A 24,956-nucleotide genomic window follows, 5' to 3' on the forward strand; every position below is an offset into this window, starting at 1 on the left:
AAAGAACAATCATTCTCACGGCGGCCACCCGTCAGCTTAACCTGGAGGGGACCCCCGAGACCCTTAATCTCAGAACGGTGCGACATGATGTTATCCAAATGAAAGGCTCTGCTGTAACCTTTAGCATTTCACCTTCAGGAAACAGGGACGTGGCCTATAACATCACCAATGCCTTCACGGCAGATGGCTTGAATCTCACAGAGCACTCCTGCCCGGTAAGTGTTCTACAGAAACAATATCCTCATCTACGAGGATTGCCTCTTCCTAACCTGGCCAGAGTAGCACCACTTATCCTGATTGGGTCAGACCACCCACATCTCGTCACCCCGACTGAGCCTATACGAGCTGGACCAGAAGGAGGGCCCATTGCTGTCCATACATCCTTGGGTTGGGCTGTGCAAGGTCCATCCCATCAACTTCTCTCCACCCAAGCTGTACAGTCACAGCAAGTCCTCTTCACCAGAAGCAATCCAGATGCAGCCACTGACCTCCTTCGGAATGTTGAGATGCTCTGGAAGATGGACACCTTCTCCAACCGGAAGCTACAGGAGGTCACTCGCTCGAAACATGACTCCTATGCATTAGACCTCCTGGATAAGAGCACCACCACCACTGAAATGGATGGCATTCGCAGGTATGCAACCCCACTGCTACGGGTGCCCAACCATCCTCCTCTGGCAACCACGACACGGGCTGTACTCCCACTACTGCGTGGAACGGAGCGACGCCTGGTGAAGAATCCTGAGCTTGCAGAAGTTCGTAACCGAGAGATTCATAACCTTGTGAAGGCAGGCTACATCACTGAAGTGACAGCTCATGAAGAGTGAAACCTCAAGCCATGTATGCTGATACCAACCTCGTAGGCAGACGCCGGTGGCGACACAGCCAAATCTTAGCTGACCATTTTTGGGCCCGATTCATTCAGGATTACCTACCAAGTCTACAGCACAGAGGGAAATGGCGGAGAGAAATGGCCAGCCTGGAAACTGGCCAAGTAGTAATGATGGTGGACCCTCAGCTACCTCGAGCCTCCTGGCCGGTGGGCCGTATAACTAAGACCATGCCTGGGACCGATGGTCGTGTTAGATCAGTGGAGATCCAGGTGAAGAACCAGACATATATCCGGCCAGTTGCCCGACTAATTCCTATCCCTGAGATGACAGAGGACGGGGAGCAATGAGCCTTTTTTGAGGAGTGTGGAATTTAACACATTTCCGGGGTGGCTGTAGAAAAGGCCCATGGAGTTGGTGGAATAATCCTTTAATTCATTGCCATTTACTCAGCTGAGCCAGGGGTGCTTTAATTAGGTCAGGTGGAAATGTCCGACAGATCTCAACTCCATAAAAGGAGGAAATTGCCATCGACTGATCTCGCTGCTTTCTCTTCCTTAACTCCATCTGATCCAGAAGTTCTGTGCGTCCATGAATCCACGTAAGTCCACCGACTATGTTACCTTTCATCTGAATTATCTTTGGCGATCGGGAGAGTGGGCCATTCAGTTATTGTTAATAGTTATTGCGGCTTGGAGCGCAGCTTCAAACATATTGTGTAATGTGAATTGTCAATGATCACGGCCCTACAGATCCTCATAGGCCAATTATGAAATCGATATGGTTCATGTGTATTGAAATTAATTATATGTACACATGAAGACAATTGAAAGAGTGAAATGAGAAACGTCATTGTTTGCTAACTGATTGACTTTGATCATGGGGATTATAGATTGTATCACCATTCACTGTTTGTATTCTTTCATAATTTATGATCAATAGTTGCGAGCCTAAATGACTCTCGGATACTATTGACTTCTTAATGAACTGGACTGTTGAATTCCCTAAATTATGTTAATAATGAATGATATGATTTGATTATGAATTTGATTGGATACATGTTATTTGTTTCCTTTGTGATGCAGCACAGACTACTCAGTAAATATACCACTTTATGGTTAAAGGAATTCCTGCCTCAGTCTCATCCATTCCTCTGTCACCTGACACGTGACCACCTGTTCACCTTCACTGTCAGTCATCCTACCTGTCCAGCTACCCACACAGATTCCACTAATCCTTCAAGGCCTATAGTATACCAGTAAACATTCTGATATGATGTGAATAATAGGCCTATAGTATACCAGTAAACATCCTGATATGTGAATTAGGCCTATAGTATACCAGTAAACATCCTGATATGTGAATAATAGGCCTATAGTATACCAGTAAACATCCTGATATGTGAATAATAGGCCTATAGTATACCAGTAAACATCCTGATATGATGTGAATAAGGCCTATAGTATACCAGTAAACATCCTGATATGTGAATTAGGCCTATAGTATACCAGTAAACATCCTGATATGTGAATAATAGGCCTATAGTATACCAGTAAACATCCTGATATGTGAATAATAGGCCTATAGTATACCAGTAAACATCCTGATATGATGTGAATAAGGCCTATAGTATACCAGTAAACATCCTGATATGATGTGAATAAGGCCTATAGTATACCAGTAAACATCCTGATATGTGAATTAGGCCTATAGTATACCAGTAAACATCCTGATATGTGAATAATAGGCCTATAGTATACCAGTAAACATCCTGATATGTGAATAATAGGCCTATAGTATACCAGTAAACATCCTGAAATGATGGGAAAGAGTCAGAAGTGTTTGGCCTGAAGATGAGTCAAACACTAGTTTGCTGCCTAGCCCTAACTCTGTATCAGGACTTATTCATAAAAAAGTGACCAGGGCTACAGCTGACCTTTCTGAGGATTGATGAGTGATTACGCCCAGATGCGAACGAGTCAGAAGTGTTTGGATTTGAAGATGAGTCAAACACTAGTAGGGCTGGGTAGCCTATATATACACTTCTCAAAAAATAAAGGGAACACTTAAACAACACAATGTAACTCCAAGTCAATCACACTTCTGTGAAATCAAACTGTCCACTTAGGAAGCAACACTGATTGACAATAAATTCCACATGCTGTTGTGCAAATGGAATAGACAACAGGTGGAAATTATAGGCAATTAGCAAGACACCCCAAATAAAGGAGTGGTTCTGCAGGTGGTGACCACACACCACTTCTCTGTTCCTATGCTTCCTGGCTGATGTTTTGGTCACTTTTGAATGCTGGCGGTGCTTTCACTCTAGTGGTAGCATGAGACGGAGTCTACAACCCACACAAGTGGCTCAGGTAGTGCAGCTCATCCAGGATGGCACATCAATAAGAGCTGTAGCAAGAAGGTTTGTTGTGTCTGTCAGCGTAGTGTCCAGAGCATGGAGGCGCTACCAGGATACAGGCAAGTACATCAGGAGATGTGGAGGAGGCCATAGGAAGGCAACAACCCAGCAGCAGGACCACTACCTCCGCCTTTGTGCAAGGAGGAGCAGGAGGAGCACTGCCAGAGCCATGCAAAATGACCTACATCAGGCCACAAATGTGCATGCGTCTGCTCAAACGGTCAGAAACAGACTCCATGAGGGTGGTATGAGGGCCCGACGTCCACAGGTAGGGGTTGTGCTTACAGCCCAACACTGTGCAGGACGTTTGGCATTTGCCAGAGAACACCAAGATTGGCAAATTCGCCACTGGCGCCCTGTGCTCTTCACAGATGAAAGCAGGTTCACACTGAGCACATGTGACAGACGTGACAGTCTGGAGACGCCGTGGAGAACGTTCTGCTGCCTGCAACATCCTCCAGCATGACCGGTTTGGCGGTGGGTCAGTCATGGTGTGGGGTGGCATTTCTTTGGGGGGCCGCACAGCCCTCCATGTGCTCGCCAGAGGTAGCCTGACTGCCATTAGGTACCGAGATGAGATCATCAGGCCCCTTGTGAGACCATATGCTGGTGCGGTTGGCCCTGGGTTCCTCCTAATGCAAGACAATGCTAGACCTCATTTGGCTGGAGTGTGTCAGCAGTTCCTGCAAGAGGAAGGCATTGATGCTATGGACTGACCCGCCCGTTCCCCAGACCTGAATCCAATTGAGCACATCTGGGACGTCATGTCTCGCTCCATCCACCAACACCACGTTGCACCACAGACTGTCCAGGAGTTGGCGGATGCTTTAGTCCAGGTCTGGGAGGAGATCCCTCAGGAGACCATCCGCCACCTCATCAGGAGCATGCCCAGGCGTTGTAGGGAGGTCATACAGGCACGTGGAGGCCACACACACTACTGAGCCTCATTTTGACTTGTTTTAAGGGCATTACATCAAAGTTGGATCAGCCTGTAGTGTGGTTTTCCACTTTAATTTTGAGTGTGACTCCAAATCCAGACCTCCATGGGTTGATAAATTTGATTTCCATTGATAATTTTTGTGTGATTTTGTTGTCAGCACATTCAACTATGTAAAGAAAAAAGTATTTAATAAGAATATTTCATTCATTCAGATCTAGGATGTGTTATACACCCACACGTGTGCATGCACACACATTTATTTAATCTATCCTGGTTTGGATATTGATGCTGTAGCAGACCCTCCTGACTGGAGAACCAGGGACCCAGCTGTGTGATGAACACGAGGACACGACAGTTCACTGACACACACACATGCTGACTTGCTGTCTCTCTCTCTCTCATACACACAAACTCTGCAGGAGGTCAGTCACCCCACCTGCAGTCTGCAGTCCATTTTAATGTGTGAAAGTGAAAAATGGATGCTTAACCTCTACAGATGTGGCATCTTAATTTGATAATGTTGCAGGAGAAACTTGTAGTGTATTTGAGGTTTTAAAACCTTTTGTGACTAGGGGGCAGTATTGAAATTTTTGGAAAAATAACGTTCCCATAGTAAACGGGATATTTCGTCAGGAAAAGATGCTAGGATATGCATATAATTGACAGCTTATGATAGAAAACACTCTAAAGTTTCCAAAACTGTAAAAATATTGTCTGTGAGTATAACAGAACAGATGTTGCAGGCGAAAGCCTGAGAAAAATCCAATCCGGAAGTGCCTCATGTTTTGAAAGCGGTGCGTTCCAATGCGTCCCTATTGAGCAGTGAATGGGCTATCAATCAGCCAGATTACTTTTTCTCCGTATTCCCGAAGATGTCTACAGCATTGTGACGTAGTTTTACGCATTTATGTTGAAGAATACCCGTAAGCGGCTACATTGCGCAAGTGGTCACCTGATGGCTCCCAGAGTGACTCTCGTGTAAAATACAGAAGTAGCCATTATTCCAATCGGTCCTACTGAAAAACGAATTGTAATGGTGGATATATTATCGAATAGATATTTGAAAAACACCTTGAGGATTGATTATAAACAACGTTTGCCATGTTTCTGTCGATATTATGGAGCTAATTTGGAATAGTTTTCGGCATTTTCGTGACTGCAATTTCCGGGCGATTTCTCAGCCAAACGTGAAGAACAAACGGAGCTATTTCGCCTACAAAAATATATACATTTTTAAAAAGGAACATTTGCTATCTGACTGGGAGTCTCGTGAGTGAAAACATCCGAAGCTCATCAAAGGTAAACGATTTCATTTGATTGCTTTTCTGATTTCCGTGACCAAATTACCTGCTGCTAGCTGGACAAAATGCTATGCTAGGCTATCGATACACTTACACAAATGCTTGTCTAGCTTTGGCTGTAAAGCATATTTTGAAAATATGAGATGACAGGGTGATTAACAAAAGGCTAAGCTGTGTCTCAATATATTTCATTTGTGATTTTCATGAATAGGAATATTTTCTAGGAATATTTATGTCCATTGCGTTAAGCTAATTAGTGTCATTCGATGATAACGCTCCCGCATGCGGGATGGGGAGTCACTAGAGGTTTAAAAGGCATCTGAAGTTTGTAATTTTCACTTTGAAATTTCAGACATGATTTTCTCTTACGAAAAATTCATCAATTCACATTTCCTGTTGCTGCAAGATTATTTTCCTGCTGTAGCAAACTGTCTCAAATTAAAATCCTACATCTGTACTTCCTCAGAGTCCTAATAGCGCCCAGCAAACATTAAAGGAAAATTCCACTCAAAATCGCATCATAATGGAGAATCAGGACAGAACCTCGGCCGGTAATAATTGGTTATAATGTATGGATGACCTTCAGGGTCACAGGTCAGGGTTCAAGGTTGTGAGAGACAACACACTACAGACACCAACCATGCTAAGTTCAGAGTCGGCACACACACGCACACACACACACACACACACACACACAGAGCTTTCAAGTCGGCATACCAGTTCTTTTCCCCCCTGCTCTTAGGTTGTACAGTTCCCCTCCTTACATCAGAGGAGTTGTGAGAAAGAAAAGCTGGAGTAATGTGTTGACTACTCACTGCACGCTAAGGATGCATAAAACGTTCATATAACTGCTTCAAGCCTTGGTTATTTCGGTTATGGCTTTGATGTTGCAATGCTATCCTTCAAATATTCAATATAATATCATCTACTGATATTAGGACATTAAGTCTTGTTTTGCTTTTAACAGCATGATCCATTTTTTTCTGCTTCTTCAGACAAATGATATGAACCAACATGGAAGTATTTCATGTACAGTAGGGCCTCCCATATGTTTAGATGTCTCTTCTTCATCATTCTTCACCATCTTTAAACTAACTGGATCTGGTAGGTGGATCTTGTGGCTCAACCCAACAAATACTTTGTAAAGCTTCTGAACAGTGAATCTGAAAAACTATGCTATTCTTAACTTCAGTTACATAATGTGAGTTATTGTATGAGTGTGTGTGTGTGTGTGTGTGATGTGAGTTATTGTATGAGTGTGTGATGTGAGTTATTGCTAGGTTTAGCTAACTGGCTCAATGCGATGGAAGAAAGAGGTACAAATCCACAGTTCAAAGCAAGAATGAGGGAGACATGATTCAGTTAGCTATGTAGGGTTACATTTTCACTGCCTATGGAAAAACCAATCAATCAATAACACAAGCATACCTGAAGAACTAATGTTGTTACTGAAAGAACATGTCAATCAATACACGCTTCTATAAGTAAGTGATTATGATACAATACGAGTGCAACTCAGTGTTAGAGGACTGGGATGAATAATCAGTGTTAGATGACTGGGATGAATAATCAGTGTTATGGATAATCAGTGTTAATCAGTGTTATGGATAATCAGTGTTAATCAGTGTTATGGATAATCAGTGTTAGATGACTGGGATGAATAATCAGTGTTATGGATAATCAGTGTTAGATGACTGGGATGAATAATCAGTGTTATGGATAATCAGTGTTAATCAGTGTTATGGATAATCAGTGTTAATCAGTGTTATGGATAATCAGTGTTAGATGACTGGGATGAATAATCAGTGTTATGGATAATCAGTGTTAGATGACTGGGATGAATAATCAGTGTTATGGATAATCAGTGTTAATCAGTGTTATGGATAATCAGTGTTATGGATAATCAGTGTTAATCAGTGTTATGGATAATCAGTGTTATGGATAAATCTACCTTTTAATCAGGTAGATTTAGATTTGTCCATTCTCTTTTACAATAATAACCCAGCCAGACAAGAATCATAACATCCCTAATGACAACATTTATCAGACTTACAGAGCAGACGCTTCCCTCCCTTAGATCTAGGATTCCAGACGGCATTTCATTTATTTACTTAAACTTTATTTAACCAGGTAGGCCAGTTGAGAACAAGTTCTCATTTACAACTGCGACCTGGCAAAGATAAAGCAAAGCAGTGCGACGAAAACAACGACACAGAGTTACACATGGAATAAACAAACGTACAGTCAATAACACAATAGAAGAAAAAATATGGATACAGTGTGTGCAAATGAAGTAAGGAGGTAAGGCAAGAAATAGGTCAATAGTGGCAAAGTAAATACAATTTAGCAATTAACACTGGAGTGATATATGTGCAGATGAGGATGTGCAAGTAGAAATACTGGTGTGCAAAAGAGCAGAAAAACAAAAACAAATATGGGGATGAGGTAGGTAGTTGGTTGGATGGGCTATTTACAGATGGGCTATGTACAGCTGCAGCGATCGGTAAGCTGCTCTGACAGCTGACGCTTAAAGTTAGTGAGGGAGATATAAGTCTCCAACTTCAGTGATTTTTGCAATTCGTTCCAGTCGGTCATTGGCAGCAGAGAACTGGAAGGAAAGGCGGCCAAAGGAGGTGTTGGCTTTGGGAGTGACCAGTGAAATATATCTGCTGGAGGGTGTGCTACAGGTGGGTGTTGCTATGGTGACCAGTGAGCGGAGAAAAGGCGGAGCTATACCTAGCAAAGACTTGTAGATTACCTGGAGCCAGTGGGTTTGGCGACGAATATGTAGCAAGGACCAGCCAACGAGAGCATACAGGTCGCAGTGGTGGGTAGTATATGGCACTGTGATAGACTGCTTCCAATTTGCTGAGTAGAGTGTTGGAGGCTTATTTGTAAATTACATCGCCGAAGTCAAGGATCGGTAGGATAGTCAGTTTACGAGAGTAAGATTTGCAGCATGAGTGAAGTGGTATTTGTTGCAAAATAGGAAGCCGATTCTAGATTGAATTTTGGATTGGAGATGCTTAATGTGAGTCTGGAAGGAGAGTTTACAGTCTAGCCAGACACCTAGGTATTTATAGTTGTCCACATATTCTAAGTCAAAACCATCCAGAGTAGTGATGCTAGAGGGCGGGCAGCGATTGGTTGAAGAGCATGCATTTCATTTTACTAGCATTTAAGAGCAGTTGGAGGCCACGGAAGGAGTGTTGTATGGCGTTGAAGCTCGTTAGGAGGTTTGTTAACACAGTGTCCAAAGAAGGGCCAGATGTATACAGAATGGTGTCGTTTGCGTAGAGGAGGATCAATGAATCACCCACACAGCAAAAACGACATCATCAATATGTACAGAGAAAAGAGTCGGCCTGAGAATCGAACACTGTGGCACCCCCTAGAGACTACCAGAGGTCCAGACAACAGGCCCTCCGATTTGACACACTGAACTCTATCTGAGAAATAGTAAACCAGGCGAGGCAGTCATTAGAGAAACCAAGGCTGTTGAGTCTGCCGATAAGAATACGGTGATTGACAGAGTCGAAAGCCTTGTCCAGGTCAATGAAGATGGCTGCACAGTACTATCTTTTATCGATGGCGGTTATGATATCATTTAGGACCTTGAGCGTGGCTGAGGTGCACCCGTGACCAGCTCGGAAACCAGATTGCATAGCGGAGAAGATATGGTAGGATTCTAAATGGCCGGTGAATAGTTTGTTCGCTTGGCTTTCAAAGACTTTAGAAAGGCAGGGTAGGATAGATATAGGTCTGTAAGAGTTTGGGTCTAGAATGTCCCCCCCTTTGAAGAGGGGGATGACCTCGACCGCTTTCCATTCTTTAGGAATCTTAGACGATACGAAAGAGGTTGAACAGACTGGTAGTAGGGGTTTCAACAATGGCGGCGGATAATTTTAGGAAGAGAGGGTCCAGATTGTCTAGCCCAGCTGATTTGTAGGGATCCAGATTTTGCAACTCTTTCAGAACATCAGCTATCTGAATTTGGGTGAAGGAGAATCGGGTGGGTTGCTTGGGCCAGTGGCTGCAGGGGGTGCAGAGCTGTTGACCGGGGGGTTGGGGTAGCCAGGTGGAAAGCATGGCCAGCCATAGAGAAATTCTTATTGAAATTCTCAATTATTGTGGATTTATCCGTGGTGACAGTGTTTCCTAGCCTCAGTGCAGTGGGCATCTGGGAGGAGGTGCTCTTATTCTCCATGGACTTTACAGTGTCCCAAAACTTTTGGGAATTAGTGCTGCAGGATGCAAATTTCTGTTTGAAAAAGCTAGCCTTAGCTTTCCTAACTGCCTGTGTATATTGGTTCCTTATTTCCCTAAAAAGTTGCATATCGCGGGGACTATTCGATACTAGTGCAGTGCACTACAGGGTGTTTTTGTGCTGGTCAAGGGCAGTCAGGTCTGGCGTGAACCAAGGGCTATATCTTTTCTTAGTTTGACATTTTTTGAAAGGGGCATGCTTATTTAAGATGGTGAGGTAAGCACTTTTAAAGAATAACCAGGCATCCTCTACTGACGGAATGAGGTCAATATCCTTCTAGGATACCTGGGCCAGGTCTATTAGAAAGGCCTGCTCGCAGAAGTGTTTTAGGGAGCGCTTGACAGTGATGAGGGGTGGTCGTTTGACTGCGGACCCATAACAGATGCAGGCAATGAGGCAGTGATCGCTGAGATCCTGGTTGAAACAGCAGAGGTGTATTTAGAGGGCAAGTTGGTCAGGATGATATCTATGGGGGTGCCCATGTTTAAAGATTTGGGGTTGTACCTGGTAGGTTCATTGATAATTTTTGTGAGATTGAGGGCATCTAGCTTAGATTGTAGGATGGCCGGGGTGTTGACCCAATTTAGGTCACCTAGCAGTATGAACTCTGATGATAGATGGCGGGCAATCAGTTCATATATGGTGTCCAGGGCATAGCTGGGAGCTGAGCGGGGTCTATAACAAGCGACAACAGTGAGGGACTTATTTCTGGAGAGACTTTTAAAAGTAGAAGCTTTAACTGTTTGGGCATAGATCTGGATAGTATGACAGAACTCTGCAGGCTATTTCTGCAGTAGATTGCAATTTCTCCCCCTTTAGCAGTTCTGACTTGACTTTCTGAATTTTTGGTGGCCTTCCTAAGCCAGGATTCAGACACGGCTAGGACATCAGAGTGTGCTAAAGCAGTGAATAAAGGAAACTTAGGGAGGAGGCTTCTGATGTTAACATGTATGAACCCAAGGCTTTTACATATACATCACTGTGGGATGTTCCATACTGTAATACTTCCCTCCCATAGATCTAGGATCCCAGACGACATATACATCACTGTGGGATGTCCCATACTGTAATACTTCCCTCCCATAGATCTAGGATCCCAGACGACATATGTGGGGGTTTCACACTGTAATATGTATGGAATGGTGGAGATGAGATGGGAGTGGGAAGAGAGGGGGGAACAGAGGAGACAGGGAAGACTGAAGAGGGGAAGACTGGAGAGGGGGAACAGAGGAGAGGGGAAGACTGGAGAGGGGAAGACTGGAGAGGGGGAAGAGGGGAGGGGAAGACTGGAGAGGGGGAACAGAGGAGAGGGGAAGACTGGAGAGGGGAAGACTGGAGAGGGGGAACAGACTAGAGGGGAAGACTGGAGAGGGGGAACAGAGGAGAGGGGGGGGTGCAAAAAGTTTGACTTAAAAAGCTTTTGTGATCCTGGAGGGTCTTTATGGAGACATAATAATATGAATGATGTAAGGATACAGAGGAAACAGTACTGGAGGTCAAAACCTATTCATTCCTGTCAAAATACATAGGTACTGTATTTCCATTGTCTCACGTCAGAATTTTTAGGAATCAATATAAAGAGTAATGTCATTACTACTTAACGAGACAACTCAATTGTCAATTTGATATTGTAATAAGTTATATTCTGTTCTGCTAATAGCCACAGCCATCAGTAGTTAACCACTATTATAAGACCAGCCAGCCATCAGTAGTTAACCCCTATTATAAGACCAGCCAACATCAGTAGTTAACCCCTATTATAAGACCAGCCAGCCATCAGTAGTTAACCCCTATTATAAGACCAGCCAACCATCAGTAGTTAACCCCTATTATAAGACCAGCCAGCCATCAGTAGTTAACCCCTATTATAAGACCAGCCAACATCAGTAGTTAACCCCTATTATAAGACCAGCCAACCATCAGTAATTAACCCCTATTATAAGACCAGCCAACCATCAGTAGTTAACCCCTATTATAAGACCAGCCAACCATCAGTAGTTAACCCCTATTATAAGACCAGCCAACCATCAGTAGTTAACCCCTATTATAAGACCAGCCAACCATCAGTAGTTAACCCCTATTATAAGACCAGCCAACATCAGTAGTTAACCCCTATTATAAGACCAGCCAACCATCAGTAGTTAACCCCTATTATAAGACCAGACAACCATCAGTAGTTAACCACTATTATAAGACCAGCCAACCATCAGTAGTTAACCCCTATTATAAGACCAGCCAACATCAGTAGTTAACCCCTATTATAAGACCAGCCAACCATCAGTAGTTAACCCCTATTATAAGACCAGCCAACCATCAGTAGTTAACCCCTATTATAAGACCAGCCAACCATCAGTAGTTAACCCCTATTATAAGACCAGCCAACCATCAGTATGCTACGTATCTCTGTCTGTCAGTGTCAGCGTGTGTATTTGGATCTCTCTCAGACAGGGTCCTGTCCTGCGGTAAGATACACCATCGGTGTTGAATGTTGATCCCGTCGGTCTCAGTATGGCTTTCCGTCTGTCCTGCGGTAAGATAGACCATCGGTGATGAAGAGGAATGTTGATCCGTCTGTGGTTCTGGTTGTTGTACTTTGTGGGAATGTTAAAGGGACAGAGTGATATTTTGACAAGTAAGCCACTTTTCTGCTTACCTACAGTCAGATGAACTCATGGATAGCTTTTTTATGTCCCACTAGTTAGTAATGGCTCAAGAACCTACCTTGAACTTCCTTTAAACTGCACATAGAGACATAAAAGTGGTATCCACGAGGTCATCTGACTCTGGGTAAGATGAAAAAGGGTTTCATTACCAAAATGTTGCACTATCCCATTAAAAGCCCACCTCAGACAGACAGACATATGGAATCCACCTTGACCTTAAACATTGCCCAAATTACACATCGTCAATTCTTTCCATTGGTATTCTGTCAGTCAAATACATTCCTTTTAAAGAACAACTGAATTGACGATGTAGTTTGGCCAACTAAATCCCTCTCCCATATCTTCTTTAATATGCTGTAAGCAGTCATGATGAAGACTGGCTTTTTTAAATATGTGTGAGTCTTTAGAGAAGCCTCTCTCAGAGCAGCCATTATGACACTCTGCTGTGAAATTCTGGAACAGCCAGAGGAACCCTGAACTGTGTTTACTGTCTGAGGAGAGAGAGAGAGAGAGAGAGAGAGAGAGAGAGAGAGAGAGAGAGAGAGAGAGAGAGAGTCCAATAATAGATATATTTTTTAATGCATATTTGGACCAATAGGTAAAATACGCTTGATATTAAATGTGTAGGTATTCCTCTAAGATAACCAATGTTCCAAACCTCATGTCATCATAACTCATTCAAAAGTTATTGGAGTTTTTACCCTTGTAGGATGGCCAGATTTAGGGTGACTAAATCAATGGAGGCCAGAGAAAAAAAAAGTGGGAAATAGCTACTGGCTACTTAACCCGTTGAACTCGTCATCTTTCTTCTCAAATCTGCCGGACATAGAACATTATAGAGGTTTGATGGATATTTTAGTGTACACTTTTCATATTAATTAGAAATTCTTGTTGTTTTTCAAAGATTTCTCACAAAAACAATCGTATCTCTGTGAAATGTCAACAGAGCACTGAGCAAAAGCAAGCTTTTAATTTTCAAAGTTACAATTAATTCAGCTCGTGTCATGCTAATTTAGCTTTTTTGTGACCCGCAGACACAACGTTGAAGACGACAACCAAAAGATTTTAAATCTTTACAAGTTATTACGAGAAAGCTGGACCGCTCAGTGCTTATTATTGGATGTATTAGGATACGAAATCGAACTTTTGGGATATAATGTTAATTACAAGTCAGAGAAAAACCCCACTGAACGATTCAGAACATAATCATATTTGTGTTGGTAAAATGTATTTTAAAACATAAGGAAGTGAAATGATCCCCACCAAAGTGACTCTGGGCCGATTGAAAGAGAGAGAACAGTTAAAAAGAAGAATAGAAATGGAGAGAGGACAGATTGAGATGTTGTCCAAGAATGAGATGATGCTACGCTCCATAGAATAGAATGTATGATAGGGCCACATCTGCTGCAATACCATTTCCCTCCATACACACACACACACACACACACACACACACACACACACACACACACACACACACACACACACGCACTTGTATTTATTCGATTTATTACTCTTCCTGTTATCCAATCACAAACTCGAGCAAACAGCCATGCGATCTCCATAGACAAACACTGGCAGTTGTAAGGTGGTAGAAGAAGAAGAAGCAGTTACAGAGAGAACATTTAATGAACGATGGACATGGAACAGAACAGGAACAGCATCTGGACAGGGGAAAAAATAACATCAATAATGCTGACACGGAACCAATGGAGGAACTGACAGAAATAGGGAAGGCAAGCAACAAAATGAAGGAGACCAGGTGAGTCCAGTGAGCAATGATGCGTATAATGATGGTGACAGGTGTGCGTAATGAAGGGTAGCCTGGTGCCATTGATCACCAGAAGGGAGAGCGGAGCAGGCGTGACAGCAGTAGAATAGTCTTACTGAAGAGCTCAGTGACTTTCAAAGTGGAACTGTCATAGGATGCCACCTTTCCAACCAAGAAGTCAGTTCGTCAAATGTCTGCCCTGCAAGAGCTGCCTCGGTAAGTGCTGTTATTGTGAAGTGGAAATGTCTAGGAGCAACAACGGCTCAGCCGCGAAGAGATAGGCCACACAAGCTCACAGAACGGGATCGCCGAGTGCTGAAGCGAGTAGTGAGTAAAAATAGTCTGTCCTTGGTTGCAACACCCACTACCGAGTTCCAAACTGCCTCTGTAAGCAACGTCAGCACAATAACTGTTCTTTCGGGAGCTGCATGAAATGGGTTTCCAGCTGCACACAAGCCTAAGATCACCATGTACAATGCCAAGCGTCGGCTGGAGTCGTGTAAAGCTCGCCACCATTGGAGCAGTGGAAACGTGTTCTCTGGAGTGATGAATCACGCCTCACCATCTGGCAGTCCGACGGATTCATCTGGGTTTGGCGGATGCCAGGAGAAGGCTACCTGCCCCAATGCATAGTGCCAACTATAACATTTGGTGGAGGAGGAATAATGGTCTGGGGCTGTTTTTCATGGGTCGGGTTAGGTCCCTTATTTCCAGTGAATGAAATTCTAGATGATTCAGTGCTTCCAACTTTGTGGCAACAATTTGGGGAAGGCCCTTTCCTGTATCAGCATGACAATGCCCCCATGCACAAAGTGAGGTCCACATAAAAATAGTTTGTTGATCGGTGTGGAAGAACTTAACTGTCCTGCACAGAGCCCTGATCTCAACAACATCTTTGGGATGAATTGGAACACCGACTGCGAGCCTAACATCAGTGCCTGACCTCACTAATGCTCTTGTGGCTGAATGGAAGCAAGTCCCCGCAACAATGCTCCAACATCTAGTGGTAAGCCTTCCCAGAAGAGTGGAGGCTGTTATAGCAGCAAAGGGGGAACCAACTCCATATTAATGCCAATGATTTTGGAATGAGACATTCGACAAGCAGGTGTCCACATACTCTTGGTCATGTAGCGTGTGTGTGTGTGTGTGTGTGTGTGTGTGTGTGTGTGTGTGTGTGTGTGTGTGTGTGTGTGTGTGTGTGTGTGTGTGTGCGTGCAGAGTGCATGTGTCAGCATGTGTTTGCAAAAGCTGTGTCTCTCTCTTCACAGTCCGCGCTGTTCCTTAAGGTGTAGTCTTACACACACACACACACACACACACACACACACACACACACACACACACACACACACACACACACACACACACACACACACACACACACACACACACACACACACACACACACACAGAAATAGAGAGGCACACACACAAAGAGTAACACATGGACACTAAGGTAAACCTACAGAGCCATTTGGGTGATTCATTCCCCATTCCTTTTGCCCTATCAGGATGTCAGTCAGGTAGAGAGTTAGAGAGAGTATCCCCCTCCACAGCAGAGACAGCTGGTGGTGTCAGAGAGCAGTCACACTCTCCCACTAACTTTCACACATCCATCGCAACAACACCTGAGAGAGATATCCCTGGATATCTCCCTTTCTGTGTCTCCTTTCTCAAATATCCTCATCACTTCCCCCGTGTTGTTCCCACAGTGACCGTACGTACATATCCCAACCAGAAGCCATTGATAACAGGCAACATCTGCACTGATCTAAAGGCTAGAGCAGCTGCTTTCAAGGAGCGGGATACATAAGAAATCCCTCTATGACCTCTGACGAGCCATCAAACAGTCACAAGGGACACACAAAACAATTTAGGCAACATGGATTGTGATCCAGGTGGAGATTGAATGTACTGGCTGTAACCAAGGAGATTGACCTTGACATTTAGCCATTTAGCTAGCAAGTTAACAAACCAAATGCATAGCTGGAGCCCTGAGCTGGATATAATTTATTTGACACATCTTATAATTCTTATATTTATACTTAATTTAGTTATAAGCAGTGGTGTAGCACGAGCTCCCACAGCCCCCACGAGGCAGGGATGCCCCCAACCTCCCCAAAATGAATTTAAAAAAGTCTGTTTTTCAAAATACCCCAGTAATACTGTATACACAGCATATTCCCAAGCCTACAATACAGGACTAAGATTGAATCCTTCTACACCGGCTTTGACGCTCGTCGGATGTTTCAGGGCTTGCAAACGATCACAGATTATAAAGGGAAACCCAGCTGTGAGCTGCCCAGTGATGCAAGCCTACCAGATTAACTAAATGCCTTCTATGCTCACGTTAAGGCAAGCAACACTGAACCATGCATGAGAGCAACAGCTGTTCCAGACGACAGTGTGATCTCGCTCACAAATAGCCGATGTTAGTAAGACCTGAACATGTTTACATAAACAAGGCCGCAGGGCCAGGGGGATTACCAGGGCGCTCACTATGCATTGACCAGTTGTCAATTGTCTTTTTCAACCTCATTTTCAACCTCTCCCTGACCCAGTTTGTAATAACTTCATGTTTCAAGCAGACCACCATTGTTCCTTTGCCCAAGAACACCTAGGTAACTTGTCTAAATTATTATCACCCTGTAGCACTCACACCTGTAGTCATGAAATTCTTTGAAAGGTTGGTCATGGCTCACAGCAACACCATCACCCTAGACACCCTGGACCCACTCCAATTCGCATTCCACCCCAACAGATCCACAGATAATGCAATCTCTGTTGCACCCCGCACCTCCCTCACCCACCTGGACAAGAGGAACACCTACGTGAGAATGGCTGACCTTAATCCCATCATAAACTGGACCATCATAAGAAGGTTAATGCACATGCTAGTATTCTAATTCTATGGACAAAACTGACTGTGTGCATCTGGGAGTCAATATTGTGTTGTGGTGGTGGTGTGCACAGAATAAGGAATTAGAATACTAGAATGGACATTAAAGCTTCTTATGATGGTCCAATAGTCAGCCATGTTGGTCAGGGAGTTGGTCAACCATGGTTTGCCAGTGCTGTGATAGGATGTTGTGTAAAACAAGGAATGTGAAGAATGTATCTGCATTTTATGTTTTAGCTAGCTAGCCAGACAGTTTTAGAGGAATGATTCCATACATTTTTCTAAATAGATTTTGCCAAAATTTCAATATTCCATTCAAACAATGAAGTCAATTCACAGCCATACACTGGCTGAAATCAGATGATAGGACTTAGACACGCTGTAAATACAACAAGTACTGATAATGCATCATATAATAGCACTCACAGCTTTACAATAAAACAAAATCTGAGACATTTATGGTTACATATGTTTTTCGAGGCTATTTATACAGAAAATTGGCAATAAAACCCATATAAACTTTATTTATAAATATATGTGACAATATTTTTGTTTGACTATAATTCCATTACACCATTTCTGATACATCACATGCCTTACTTTTATTTTCCTGCATAAGTAAAAGCAAGTAATGCATTTCCAATTATTCCACATTTAGCTCTATCAGAGTTATACAACAAGTAACCGCATGCTTTTCATGATCAGTAAACATAAATTCATCATATAATGTCAGCTACGTGAGGGTAGCCTATCCATTAGGCATGTAGCTAGCTAGCTAGCTAGCTAATCAAACAATATCTGTAATTTAGCTTGCTTCATCAGAGATTGGGCTTTTGGAAAGATTTTGACTTTGACAAGTCCTTGTCCTGGTAAGGTTGTCAGTTGGACTAATGTTACTATCACAACCACTACAGATGAGAAGCAAATCAAACAATATTTGGATATTACGTTAGCCATCTTGTTTACCTCCTTAAAGTTAGCTTGTTAACGAGCCAAACTGACGTGATCAGGAAGGACACTGATGGAACTGGCACTTCTCCACTTTGACGTACAGGTGGTTCTCCAGGATTCGTCCCAGGACTACCCGGATGTGGGCAATGTGCTCCTCCAAGGTGGATGAGTAGATCAGGAGGTCGTTAATATACACGACCCCCTGACACCCAAGCATGTCCCAGAACACCTTGTTCACTAATGCCTGGACCACCGACAGAGCATTGGCTAATTCATAAGGCATCATCAAGTACTCGTAGTGCCTACTCGTAGTTCCCAGACATCGTACTGAAGGCCGTTTTCCATTCATGGAACACGGGTCCCACGGTGATGGTGCACGGGTCCCACGGTGATGGTGCACGGGTCCCACGGTGATGGTGCACGCGTCCCACGGTGATGGTGAGTGGTGGTGTGAACCGGAAAAGGAGAGGAGAGCGGGTATGAGGTGATGTTCAGGGAGGTGGTGAGGGCATAATCAATGAAATTCCCTGCGGCACCAGAGTCAACAAGAGCTGTAGAGACAACACAAGGGACAGCCAGCCAGTGAAATTGAAAGCAGAAAGGGTTTGGCGGTATGTGATGATGAAATTCTCATGTTAACCCCGGGAGATGGATGATCATGGGGCTGTCCCTCTGCCCTCGTGGACACCTGGTTGGGACGCACCAGACACCGTTGAAGCTGATGGCCCTCCTGACCGCAATAGGGACAGAGCCCCAGCTGTCTCTGATGGCGTTGCTCTGCTGAAGGGAGGTGTTTTGACCATACCTCTATGGGTTCAGGCTCTTTCTCAGGGCGGTCAAAGGAGGAGGATGAGAGGCAATGGAAGTGCCAACTCTCCCGAAGAAGGTTATCCAGACGTACGTCCAAGGACAGGTTGTTGTCTCGACACGCCAGATCCATCTGGACCGCTTCGAGCAGGGGTCTTCTGAATAGGGTGCGGAGCGCAGGCTCATTCCATTCACTAGAGGCTGCCATGGTCCAGAAGGTGAGGGCACACTCCAGAGCGGTCTGGACAACCTGCCGGAGTTGGTGTAGGCGCTTGTAATATTTGTGTTGTGGAGAAATGACCAGGCAGGAGACGGGAGTACAGTTAGTCTCGTTTAGTCAAAACCCCTCGTCCTCTACAGCCCCCGGCACCATAGTGCGCATGTGCATTTCCTATTAGGTGTAGTAACGTAACACTGCCGTAATGCATTACTGCTTAGTAACAGCACAGTAACTAATATAAACAGATGTAGATCCCAGATAATTTACTCCTCCCCCGTACTGTTTAACTCCCAGAGAACAAGGTAAATGTGTTTGGGAAGTAATATCTGCATTCTTAAACATTTTTCAACTCCTGGTTTGAAGGAGACCTTTCAGAGCCCAGCACAAATCCAGGGGATTATTCTGCCCTGAATATGTAGTTTGTGTCCTAATAACTAACCCAGGTAATGTCCTTTTTCTTTCCTTTTATCTAGGACATATTAAAGTGTTTATTTGTTTAACTGTCTGTCCTCCTGAAACAGCACAACACTGCCGTAATGCATTACTGCTTAGTAACAGCATAGTAACTAATATAAACAGATGTAGATCATCTCTTACCCTATTACAGGGGCCTAATCCCTGGCTTACTGGTGCGCTTCCATGCCGTCCCTAGGGGTGCGTCACTTGAGTGGGTTGAGTCACTGACGTGGTCTTCCTGTCTTGGTTGGCGGCCCCCCTTGGGTTGTGCCGTGGCGGAGATCTTTGTGGGCTGACCACCCCTCATAGCCTGGTTCCTCTCTAGGTTTCTTCCTAGGTTTTGGCCTTTCTAACACAGTGAGTACATTAGTACAAATGAGTGCAGTGAATAAAGTAATTGCAGAAACTTCTGAAATGAAGAAAGTGAAGAATTTGATGAAAATTCAGAAAATTAAGGAATACAAGGAATAAGGAAACAATTAACTGTGGAAATGGCAACCATTGGCAACCATTGGTCGAAAATGGCAACCATTGCTCTGGAGCAACGAACCGCCCTTGCTGTCTCTGCCTGGCCGGTTCCCCTCTCTCCACTGGGATTCTTTGCCTCTAACCCTATTACAGGGGCTGAGTCACTGGCTTGCTGGTGCTCTTCCAGATGCTGATCTGAGGGCATAAGGGGGTGCAGGTGTTCATTTGTAAGTTCAACTTATAGAAAGGAGATTTATCCAACTTTAGGCCCAAGATCCTGCACTTGAACCTAATGGGAATAAGTCAAGCAGGTACCCTGCTGTGCATGTCAATTACAGATGTTTTGTGATGTTAGCATCAAGAGGAATCACAAGGCATCCATGTCTTTGACCAGATGGTATGTTCTCCATGTGATGGGCTTGAACATTTACAAGCTTTCAGCATCCAATGAAACCTAGAATACAGCTGTGAATAAGCAAAAACCCACGTGTCCCTTTTCTTTGATTGAGTGTCAACTGAAAATAAGGATCATAGAAGTTTGAAGATCATAGTTAAATTCATGGAGGGGAAGAAACAAATCAAATGCTCTGTGTGAATGACTCATGAGTCTCTCATGTAGAGTCTGACTTCCATATCCTGAAAGTCTGGAAAATGTATATGTATCCTTTTCAAACAATCCCACCTTGACTTATTCCCATTAGGTTCAAATAAAATATGTTATATTTGAGATTCTTCAAAGTAGCCACCCTTTGTGTTGATGACAGCTTTGCACACATTTTCTCAACCATCTTCCTGAGGTAGTCACCTGGAATGCATTTCAATTAGCATTTGATTTGTGGAATTTCTTTCCTTCGTAATGTGTTTGAGCCAATGCTTCACAGAGTTCAAGTAACAGACACATCTCAACATCAACTTTTTAGAGGAGACTGAGTGAATCAGGCCTTCATGGTCAAATTGCTGCAAAGAAACCTCTACTAAAGGACACCAATAAGAAGAAGAGACTTGCTTGGGCCAAGAAACCCGAGTAATGGACATTAGACTGGTGGAAATCTGTCCTTTGGTCCGATGAGTCCAAAGTATAGATTTTTGGTTCCAACCGCCGTGTCTTTGTGAGACGCAGAGTAAATGAACGGATGATCTCCGCATGTGTATTTCCCACCATGAACCATGTAGGAGGAGGTGTGATGGTGTGGGGGTGCTTTGCTGGTGACACTGTCTGTGATGTATTTACAATTCTAGGCACACTTAACCAGCATGGCTACCACAGCATTCTGCAGCAATACGCCACCTCATCTGGTTTGCACTTAGTGGGACTATCATTTGTTTTTCAACAGGACAATGACCCAACACACCTCCACCCTGTGTAAGGGCTCTTTGACCAAGAAGGAGAGTGATGGATTGCTGCATCAGATGACCCGTCTTCTACAATCACCCAACCTCAACTCAATTGAGATGGTTTGGGAGGAGTTGGACCGCAAGGTGAAGGAAAAGCAGCCAACAAGTGCTCAGCATATGTGGGAACTCCTTCAAGGCTGTTGGAAAAAACATTTTAGGTGAAGCTGGTTGAGAGAAAGCCAAGAGTGTGCAAAGCTGTCTTCAAGACAAAGGGTGGCTACTTTGAAGAATCTCAAATATAAAATATATTTTGATTTGTTTAACACTTTTGGTAACTACATGATTTCATGTGTTATTTCATAGTTTTGATGTCTTCACTATTGTTGAGCAATGTAGAAAATAGTAAAAATAAACAAAAACCCTTAAATAAGTAGGTGTTTCCAAACTTTTGACTGATACTGCATATAAAAAGATATGATAATATTTGGTGTCACTTTTGATCAGCCCACCACAATAAAAGACAAGCACTTGCGAGGTCAGGGGACTTTTATGGTAACCGATTTAGATCCTACACAGGAGACCAAGTAACATTCTACAGAGGTATGCCCCTATGAAAATTGCCATTGACCTCATGATACAATATTAACACGATACAAGAGTGTACGAGTGTACACGAGGAACAAGGCTAAGGGGAAGACAGTAAAGCTGAGGGCTGGGATCTGTCATTATTGTGTAAATACAGTTGGGTGGATAGCCTTACTCCTGGAGAGTAGATGGGCTGCTTTAACTTGGATTGTTGCAGTTTCTCCTTACTCCTGGAGAGTAGATGGGCTGCTTTAACTTGGATTGTTGCAGTTTCTCCTTACTCCTGGAGAGTAGATGGGCTGCCTTAACTTGGATTGTTGCAGTTTCTCCTTACTCCTGGAGAGTAGATGGGCTGCTTTAACTTGGATTGTTGCAGTTTCTCCTTACTCATGGTATTCATTTAAAGTTTGCATGAAGATGTTCTCACACCCTGATGGCGGCCTGGAAGCGGAAACACTGTTAAAAGGGATAGCTCACCCAAATGACATATTGGTTTCCTTACCCTGTCAGCAGCCTATGGACAGCAATCCTTGCTTTGATTTTATTTCCCTGGCAATGTTTTCAAATGCTAACGTTTTAGCATTTATGGCACAAATCCAATTCACAACATCGTACCTATATTAGCATTTTTCTGCTAATATACTGTACACGATTGTACACAATTGATTCACATTGATATGGAACTAGAATAAACTCAAGTCTATTCTAGTTCGGCAGGTAGCCTAGTGGTTAGAGCGTTGGACTAGTAACTGAAAAGTTGCAAAATTGAATCCCTGAGCTGACAAGGTAAAAATCTGTCATTCTGCCTCTGAACAAGGCAGTTAACTCACTGTTCCTAGGCTGTCATTTAAAATGATAATTTGTTCTAAACTGACTTGCCTAGTTAAATAAAGGTTTAAAAAAAGAAAGGTGCCAAGGTAACATCAACCACATGAGCTTCATCTTGCTCACTCCTGAGTCTATTCCAAGTTGGACTCAAACCCTTTCAACAGGAGGAAACCATCTTTGTTTCTGCGTCCAACAGACTATACCACAGTGGTAGGCTTGATTACCAACAACGACGAGACGGCCTACAGGTAGGAGGTGAGGGCCCTCAGAGTGTGGTGTCAGGAAAATAACCTCACACTCAACATCAACAAAACAAAGGAGATGATCGTGAACTTCAGGAAACAGCAGAGGGAGCACCCCCCATCCACATCGACGGGACAGTAGTGGAGAAGGTGGAAAGTTTTAAGTTCCTCGGCGTACACATCACGGACAAACTGAAATGGTCCACCCACACAGACAGCATGGTGAAGAAGGTGCAATAGCTCCTCTTCAACCTCAGGAGGCTGAAGAAATTTGGCTTGTCACCAAATACACTCACAAACTTTTACAGATGCACAATCGAGAGCATCCTGTCGGGCTGTATCACCGCCTGGTACAGCAGCTGCTCTGCCCATAACCGGAAGGCTCTCCAGAGGGTAGTGAGGTCTGCACAATGCATCACCGGGGGCAAACTACCTGCCCTCCAGGACACCTACACCACCCGATGTCACAGGAAGGTCAAAAAGATCATCAAGGACAACAACCACCCGAGCCACTGCCTGTTCACCCCGTTATCATCCAGAAGGCGAGGTCAGTACAGGTGCATCAAAGCTGAGACCGAGAGACTGAAAAACAGGTTCTATTTCAAGGCCGTCAGACTGTTAAACAGCCATCACTAACATTGAGTGGCTGCTGCCAACATACTGACTCAAATCTCTAGCCACTTTAATAATTACAAATTGGATGTAATAAATGTATCACTAGTCACTTTAAACAATGCAACTTTATACACTGCTCAAAAAAATAAAGGGAACACTTAAACAACACAATGTAACTCCAAGTCAATCACACTTCTGTGAAATCAAACTGTCCACTTAGGAAACAACACTGATTGACAATAAATTTCACATGCTGTTGTGCAAATGGAATAGACAACAGGTGGAAATTACAGGCAATTAGCAAGACACCCCCAATAAAGGAGTGGTTCTGCAGGTGGTGACCACACACCACTTCTCTGTTCCTATGCTTCCTGGCTGATGTTTTGGTCACTTTTGAATGCTGGCGGTGCTTTCACTCTAGTGGTAGCATGAGACGGAGTCTACAACCCACACAAGTGGCGCAGGTAGTGCAGCTCCTCCAGGATGGCATATCAATGCGAGCTGTAGCAAGAAGGTTTGCTGTGTCTGTCAGCGTAGTGTCCAGAGCATGGAGGCGCTACCAGGAGACAGGCCAGTACATCAGGAGACGTGGAGGAGGCCGTAGGTGGGCAACAACCCAGCAGCAGGACCGCTACCTCCACCTTTGTGCAAGGAGGAGCAGGAGGAGCACTGCCAGAGCTCTGCAAATGACATCCAGCAGGCCACAAATGTGCATGTGTCTGCTCAAACGGTCAGAAACAGACTCCATGAGGGTGGTATGAGGGCCCGACGTCCACAGGTAGGGGGTTGTGCTTACAGCCCAACACCGTGCAGGACGTTTGGCATTTGCCAGAGAAGACCAAGATTTCCAAATTCGCCACTGGCGCCCTGTGCTCCTCACAGATGAAAGCAGGTTCACACTGAGCACATGTGACAGACGTGACAGAGTCTGGAGACGCCGTGGAGAACGTTCTGCTGCCTGCAACATCCTCCAGCACGACAGGTTTAGCGGTGGGTCAGTCATGGTGTGGGGTGGCATTTCTTTGGGGGGCCGCACAGCCCTCCATGTGCTCGCCAGAGGTAGCCTGACTGCCATTAGGTACCGAGATGAGATCCTCAGACCCCTTGTGAGACCATATGCTTGTGCGGTTAGCCCTGAGTTCCTCCTAATGCAAGACAATGCTAGACCTCATGTGGCTGGAGTGTGTCAACAGTTCCTGCAAGAGGAAGGCATTGATGCTATGGACTGGCCCGCCCGTTCCCCAGACCTGAATCCAATTGAGCACATCTGGGACATCATGTCTCGCTCCATCCACTAACGCCACGTTGCACCACTGTCACGCCCTGGTCGAAGTATTTTGTGTTTATCTTCATGTATTT

Source organism: Oncorhynchus kisutch, linkage group LG11 (genome assembly GCF_002021735.2).
Source record: "Oncorhynchus kisutch isolate 150728-3 linkage group LG11, Okis_V2, whole genome shotgun sequence".
Lineage (NCBI taxonomy): Eukaryota > Metazoa > Chordata > Actinopteri > Salmoniformes > Salmonidae > Oncorhynchus > Oncorhynchus kisutch.